An 8,738-nucleotide genomic window follows, 5' to 3' on the forward strand; every position below is an offset into this window, starting at 1 on the left:
TTTTTTCTTTTCTTGCTACTGCGATTCTGATCCATCCTTTCTCAATTTGATTTGCTCAAAAACTTCTATCAAACTGCTCCAACTGTGAGCTTGATGAGAACCTTGTAGATTCCAGCACCAGTGGCCTCACATAGCAGAAAATTAACAATTTTTGAAGCTGCATGAACCCTGAACAATTCGTCAAAATGTTCCAAACCGGTAAATATAGCAAATGCACTGCGATCCATGGCAGTTATGGCACTATCTTCCACACATTCTCCTCGAGGTTCTTCTGCGTACGATTGTTCCACCATTATTTTCCAGACCCGGATCTGGAAAAACGTTGCATTGATCTCATCAAGCACTATAAACCCCTGGCATCAAAGAATCCCTTTGAAGCCAATATCTGGCTCTGATACCAATTGTTAAAAAAGCTACTGCATAACATAAATAAATACTGAGAGGAATAAATATAAAATTAACCAGCAATAACCATAAACACATAAATACACATGTTTATCCAGGAAAACCCCAAATCAGGGGAAAAACCCAATCATAATGAAATTTCATTATCCTTGGCCAAAACCCTCGCCAATTCGGCCAAGTGAGCCTTCACCGCACACCTCTAGGCCTTTTCATTACAATGAATTCCTTCCAGCCTTTTATAGGCTCCATTACATATAATACCACGGGCATAATACCATGGGTGCACAATACCATGTGCCCCAAAACAATCACTGTTACCCTGGTCAACTTTTGACTCTATCCCGATTCAAGTTTACCTAACACCAAAGCAGTATATCACAAGTGGTTGGTAGATAAAAATGGATAGCCTTTTCACCTTGCCATTTAGAACATGGCATCTTCCAACCACAATCCTGGATCAACCATGGTAATAATGGTTTGGTATAATATAAGTTCAATAAACCAATTGCATTGATGTGCTTACTAATAACATTGATAGTTTTGAAATTCGAATTCTAGCGATGAAGAGTAACCCACCTACCATCTTGCGGTGCACCCCACCCCAAAGTCAACTCGAGAAAAATATGCATTAAAATCAAGAATAGAGAGTAAGAATACAAAGAATGGTTGAATCAACCACCTATTGAATTCCCACTACGTCCAGATTCACCAAATAGGAATGACTACAACAATAGTAGTTCTTCATCACAAGCTGGCAATGGAGGCAATCAAATTCACTCATAAGTTGGCAATGGAGGCAATCAAATTCACCCGCCCCTCAATATTTCCAACAGAATAATGTACAAATTTCAACCAATCAGTGTCAAAATTTCTATTTTAAGTTGCAGTAATTAGAAGTATCCAAATTATTTTGGATAAAACATATTTTATGTAAAAGGTTGTAAAACATTAGATATTTTTGAATTACACTCTATATATACGCATTGTAATTTGAAGTAAGAAGGGTTGAAACTTTGATAGAACCAACCACATTATTGTGTTTTGGAAATCTTGAAGATAATTAAAGGCTTATGGCTTCAATTTCTAGCAGCATTTGTGTTCATGTGAGTCTCCTTTGTGTAATTATTTTGGTTATTCTTCATATATTTGAAATAAAAACAAAAATACTGGATAAAGCTAGGTTGAGTTTTGATATCCCTGATAGACTCTACAAAGTTATTATCATCACTGAGATTAGATAATTAAACAATTTGTTTAAATTAGTACCTCTCCATCATTTAATTAGTGTTAGGGATAGAAATCTGTCTATACGCCTCTGCTTTATTTGATAATATAAATATTAAGGAAGCATATTTAATTATAAGATATCTTCCCTTGGGTCTAATATTATTTGCTTGGGGTTTTAGAATAAATCTTTTGAGTTTATTATTTCCTTGGGTTTATAATATCAATCCCTTCAGTTTATTAATCTAAGGGTTCATATTCATAGGGTATAATGTTATTCCTAGGGTTTTAATATTAGTCCTTGAGTAAAATATAAATTGTTGCATTTAATTAATTAAAAATTATTAATGTAGATTATTTAAAAACAATATTTATACTAATAAATATATATATTAAAAATATTTATAAAAACAATATTTATATTAATATAAAATATTAATAAATAATAATAATAATAATAATAATTAGTTAATTATTTTTTAATACATATTTAACAATGGTTATACATTTTTTTAAAAAATATGAAACAGGAGCAAAGAAGAAGATAAATAGATACCAATCCTTTTTAAAAACTGTGATGTCACGAGAGAAGTTAGGGATTAGAGGTTAAAATTTATTAAAAATATTAAATTTATTTATTTCATATTAGAGGTTAGTATTTATTAAAAATATTAAATCTATTCATTTCATAATTAAGATCTAAGTTAATGAAAAAACAATAATAAACTATTAAAAATTAAATTATAAACAATAAACTATTAAAATATTAATTAATTACTAAAACATAAAAAATATTAAAGTCTCATAAAACTAATTAATATTAATAAACTATTAAAAAATTATAATGATTCTCAACTTATAAAATATTAAATAACCTATAAAATTTATAATTATTAAATTTGAATTATTAATAATTAATAAACTACTAAATTATTAAAAGATAAACTATAAATTATTAATTAAGTAATGCAAAAATTATTAATTAAATCAAAATATTTAAAACATAAATTAATTTTTCAATTACATACTATTCAAGAATTTGAAATCAATTTCAAAAAATAAATTTAAGGTATCTCTGGAATCAATTTTACTTATTTCAAACTCTTTAATTTTTTGTATTTTGTAATGTATCTTAAATTATGTAAATATATTAAATTTAAAAATAAAATTGTTAAAATGCAATATAATAATATATTTTAAAAATTTCTATTAAAATAAAAGAATAAAAAATTATAGTTAGTTAATAATTAATTTTTTAATTATATAAAAATAATATTTTAAAATTCGAAAATTAACATATTTAAAAATAAGAATACACCTTTTCTTAAAAAAAAATAGTTTTATTTGTAACCAATGAGATGGTTCTAAGGGTGCAAAATCAACTTCCATTTTTCTATAATCTTATTAATAAATCTTGTAACTTTTAACGCCCAACAAAACACAATTTTTCAATTAGAAAAATATATAAATCTTGTAACTTTTAATGCCCAACAAAACACAATTTTTTAATTAAAAAAAATATTCAAATTAAAATTAGTGCGAAAATAAATAAATAAAAAATTGAGATACAGAATTTCAAATTAAAATTCAAATTTTGCAAGCCGTTTGGCATACAAAGTATATAAATTTGAAAGGTATAATACGGTTTTGAATAACTCACGATAGATTTTATATGAAATCTCAGAGCGTTTTAGCCTGCGTGTCTGCTGAGAATCCTGTCGTTCAAGACTCATAACACATATGATGAGTGTCTTCATAAGATAAATTGAATTCAAACAATTTTACAATTTTAATGTTAAAACCTGTAGATTTACCATTCATTAAATATTTTACACTATATATACCAAAAAAAAGTTGTTTATTTTCTCAAACTTTGATGAATATGACACTGATTACATGCACATGAAAGCAATACATTTTGCAAAAGCAAAAGTTCCAGGCCAAAGAAAATCTAAAATTCCATGAAATAAAACAGTTTTGCTTCTGGTTAATATACAGAAAAAAAATATGTCCATATGAATTTTTTTTTGTTGTATCTCACAGTTTAAATCGAGCTCTAACAAGAGAGATATGTTGCTCTCTTTTGACCGACTTCTTAACAGAATTTAAGAGAATAGAAAACTAATCTAAAATTATAAGCTTATAATAAACAACACATACGAACGAAATAGGAATGTCTCAATTAAATACATCATTGCAAAAGTAGGGTTATAATCTCTCGCCCAGTAGTGCCTCTGGGTGGCCTCGATCCGTTGCAGCAGAGCAAAGAATTCTTCAAAGCTGTGGCTGCCGGCATTGGTGCCGGCGCATGGCCGCTTAGGGAACGCCTATGCTAAATCCGAAGATGATTCCATACAGCGTTTCTTCGTCATAATCTCCACGGCCGCGGGATCGATCTCTGAACCCCATCAATATAATTCAACACTGCTAGCGCTACGCAGAGCGCTCAATATATCCTTCCTGCAGAATTCTGAGTTCATTTTAGACTAAACAGCCGAGCCATTGAAACAGGGGCACCATGTTTGACAAAAATCCAGGCCAAAAAATCCTGTCTCTCTAGTGTTCATGTAGCTATGCGCGGCATTTTGAAAATTCAAAATTTAAATTACGAATAGTCGCTGATCCATACATTAATGCTTTAATTGCCGTGGTCTGCGCTGACGGCGTATGGAAACGTGGACAGTATCGGGGATTGTTTTGGGGGTCATCGGAAAGTTCGGCAAGAAAGCCGACCATCTCTCATACATGTTATGCCATGTATGTATTACCATCTAAATGGATGTCACGTCAACGCTGAAAAATCACATTAAATATGGCTTGCCATGTTCATGTCCATACGAATGCAGAGATGTATTTTGGTTGACCAAATGTACTCCTAAGAATCTTAAAAACCCAATAGCATAATAGCATGGGATTTATTGGTTGCCGTGCTTTGGCCATGGCTGTGCTCAAAACTTTCAGCCGCATAACCCAAATTTTGGGAAAGCCCACTTTACTACTCAATAAGGTTGGAAATAGGGCTTTCCCAAATAATGAGGGTGCTCATAATGTGCCCGCAGTAACGAGAAATAGAACTACATAATCCCAAGACTCACGAGTCCCCGCCGGCTCACGTGCCGGTCGCTGCGGACTGTCATTGACCATTCCACGCGTCTTTGGCTCGACAGATTTTGAATTATTCTTTCCAATTTTCAAATGGTACGACCGGAGCTGATTAATCAAAGCGTGCGACCGTGAACCAGAGTCAACAAACTCTGTCGATATGGTGTGACCCACGGGGCCTCCAACAAGCTGAACAGGCTTTTTTTAATAAGAACTACGTATTTACAGATGTCATCATTTCATATTACTAGCATTTGTATAAGATGTTGCAAAAGAAATGCTTTTAAAAGGTATAAATTGAAGAATAAAAATATTTTATTTTTTAAATAAATGAAAAATTTTAATTTAAAAATATTAATTAAAATAACATAAAAATATAAATATTTTATTTTTTAAATAAATGAGAAATTTATATTTAAAAATATTAATTAAAATAATATTTTAATATATTATCAAGGAGAGTATATTGATAATTTAAAAAAAAATTGGTATCTATAACTAGAAGAGAATTGAAAATAAGAAAATTTTACGGAGAAAATATTTTAGTAATCTAATGTTTAAAATAGAAGAGGTTACATGAAGTTAACATAGAAGAGGTTACATGAAGTTAACATATATATATGTAAAGAGAAATGAGACAATAAAGTAGATCCATCTTAACTTTCAATTTATGAAACATCTAGAAGAAAAACTTAAAAAAATATTTACAAGTTGAAAAAAGATTTCATCTCTCTTAGTATTTCATAGACCCAAAACTAAGACTAATCCAAATTAATCTATACATAAAATTGATTTAAATTAATAAAATAAAAATTAAAGAATTTTTTTAAGAAATTTATTATTTAAATTAATAACATTAAAATTAAAATTAAAATATTTTTTTTAAAAATTTATTATTATTAATTAATAAATAATTGTAAGACCTAATATTTTTATATATTTTTAATTATTATTATTATTTATAATAATTTTTAAATTTATTGCAAACTAACTACTCTTCGTCCTGTCACTTCTTAACAAAACGTTGTGTCAATGGCCATTCTTTTAGCTTAAGAGTGCCATTCTTTTAACTTAAGAGTACCTTAAACAAAACACCTAATTAAGGATTGCTCTATGCCCTGTCACCCCTTCCAAAACACCACGGCTCTGCACCCTGTCACCTACTAATTTAATCCCCATGGACATGGGAAAACCATTATACTAAATTGGAATCTTGCTACACCAGAAAATTTGCTAGGTATAAGTGTGTATGGGGATCGCGAAAACAAGTGTATACAGGGATCGAGAAAACAAATAATGCTAAAGGTACTAAAAGCTGGGCACTAAAGTTGCAGAAGATAAAATATGGCTTTCATGTAAAATTGGAACTCTGCTTCACGCGTATTTACAATTTTAAGAAAACCCAAATCATGTATTGAGAAATTACAAAGGCTAAGTTTGTTTTTATTTATTTGAGGCTAAGTTTGTTTTTATTTATTTGAGTGTATTGAGAAATTACAAAGGCTAAGTTTTTTTTTTTTTTCATTTATTTGCATTATTGGTCCGTGAGAACCTACAAGTATAATAAATTTTATTTCTTTTAATAATAAATTATTATAATATAGATATATTTTTAAAAGTACAAGTTTAATAAATTTTATTTCTTTTAATAATAAATTGTTATAATATAAATATATTTTTAAAATTTTTATTGGATAAGAGTTATTGATGTTAATTTGTAGAAACTATGTAATTAAAATGCCTATTTCCAAATAAAATAAATATATTTCTAACTTATTGATTTGTTTGAATTACTTTTGATATAAGTTAAGCAAAAATGTACAAGAGTAGTTCTAGTGATAAAATTGGGAAAGAGAATTTGACAACGATGGAATGAGAATTTGACAAGGATGGGTGTCATACATCCATTTTAAGTAAAAAGAATAAAAGTAAAACCATAAAAAAAAATATTTTTAACATACCATTACCATCTGTGAGGATATACCTATTACTAATTCTAACTCAAGTTTTATATTACAAAGTTTCTATTTTTACAATGTGAGAGTAATAATCGAAGTGGGTTAAGCCAGCACGGTTGACATTTATGCCGTTGTCAGTCCCGTGAAATACTAAATGCTTACACCGTCGCCATAATGAGACAACTCAGCTGCTGCGTTGAATCTATCACCCTCCGGACCTCTGTCATTCAATTCTTCTGTCATCAATTTATTAAATGGTACAACTGGGACAATTTTTCTCGGGATTCTTCTCGTTACTCAACTCATTGATCTCACAGCTGTGGTTGCTGCGGGTGGCTTATCATGCCCTCAAACATGGAGTGAGGGTCATTTACTACCCTCTATTAGGCGCTTTGATCAACGCCTCTGCTTTGCCTGAGGGTAGTCTGTTCTGGGATTCTAACGTGAGATGTGTTTGGCTGGTTGCAGTAGTGGGCGATGGGTTCCGAACCAGGGTCAAAGTGCATCTATACCATTTGCCAGGTGAAGTGATAAGTTGTTCTGTGTCTATTTTATGTTTTTCCTGTAATAACCTGCCAGGTCTTCTTATTTCACCAGAATGATAATTCTTTGCAACTTGTCTGGCGAGGAAACAGTGATACGCTTTGTCCTGACAGCGTGGCAGCATTAACCCTGGTTTGGCTTTGATCGTTAATTCGGGTAAGCACTTAGCCTCTCCGGTTTTTCTTGCTGTAAGAAGGAGGGTTCTTGCGTTTTAAGTCATGGCTTTACTTTTTCGTTCCAGGGATAAATCCTCTTTTCTCCACTTTGTCCTACATGCGAGTCTTCTTGCTAGAGCTACTAGTCAGTTGTATTGTCACCTGATGGAGGGTTTTGACTCTCCTCTTGTTGTAGTGGTTTACGAGTTTTATTTTTGGGTTTTCGGCTCTTGTTCTTGTAAGTCAGGGGGTCTTTGGTGGTTGTATTGCCGACATCACTATGGATATAGTTACTCAACCCCGTGATATAATTTCTGGGTTGGCTACACTGGGTTTATGGTTTTGCTATTTTCCGAAGTCTATACCAGATTATGGAAATTTATTACTAGAAGACTCTGGAGTTGTTTCATTTTGGATTGCGACTCTTGTATACCATACACTTATATATATTAAGTTTTTTTCTTCATGGTAAAGAGATTTCTGGTTTGCATCTGTGTTTATTATAATGTTCATGGCAATCTTTGCAAGACAATTCCATTCTCATTTGGGTTGAATGAGTTCTTTTATTTGTTGCTTAACAGAAGGGAATTTAACTACGGGTCGGTTTTATGATGCCCCAGTATTACCGGAACCTCCGGGTTCTTGGCCTTAATCTGTATTAAAGCTTCACGGTTGAGTCCAGGGTTACTCCCCCTTCGGGGAAAGACACTACTGTATCACTCTGGAAATTACAGAGTTATACCCATAACCGTTCTCAATAATGTCTTCCTGATTCTCATAAATAAAATGTTCTTTGTTTTGGCCTCTATGAAGCTACATACCGCACACGGTCTCGGCTCTTATATGGCTTCTTAAATTGCCTGCACACCTTTCTGCTAAGGGAACTTAAGTTAACAGGTGACCCACGATCACCCTGCCTTGCTCTGGTCTTCCAGGTAACCCTATTATTACTAAAATCTGTTTCTACAGCAAGAACTCCTTTGAACCAAGCCTATAGAGTTCCGAAATTATGCTACAAACTTTACGGAAATGAAATGCACAGAGTTAGTAAGTAAGGGTTAATTTTCATTTTCTCTTGGCCCATAACCATGAATTTATTAAGCTGAGAATATGCATGCATAACCATGAATTTATTAAGCTGAGAATATGCAAACATAATCAAGATTTCATTTCGACAGAGTTAGTAAGTAAGGGTTAATTTTCATTTTCTCTTGGCCCATAACCATGAATTTATTAAGCTGAGAATATGCATGCATAACCATGAATTTATTAAGCTGAGAATATGCAAACATAATCAAGATTTCATTGAGCTGAGAATATGTATGCAACAAACAAACATAGGAAATTTTTC

At 31.3% G+C, this 8,738-nt stretch overlaps 1 long non-coding RNA gene across 1 annotated transcript; it reads left to right on the forward strand.

The window, feature by feature from the left end:
* Nucleotides 1-7,023: 7,023 nt before the first annotated feature.
* Nucleotides 7,024-7,772, forward strand: LOC149183179 (uncharacterized). The gene is made up of 3 exons (XR_016257671.1): nt 7,024-7,211; nt 7,325-7,388; nt 7,474-7,772. It is a non-coding gene; the product is annotated as an uncharacterized LOC149183179 (long non-coding RNA).
* Nucleotides 7,773-8,738: the final 966 nt, after the last annotated feature.

This window comes from Pinus tabuliformis, chromosome 3_2 (genome assembly GCF_031772625.1).
Source record: "Pinus tabuliformis cultivar Carrire ecotype Pingquan chromosome 3_2, CPIR1, whole genome shotgun sequence".
Taxonomy (NCBI): Eukaryota; Viridiplantae; Streptophyta; class Pinopsida; order Pinales; family Pinaceae; genus Pinus; species Pinus tabuliformis.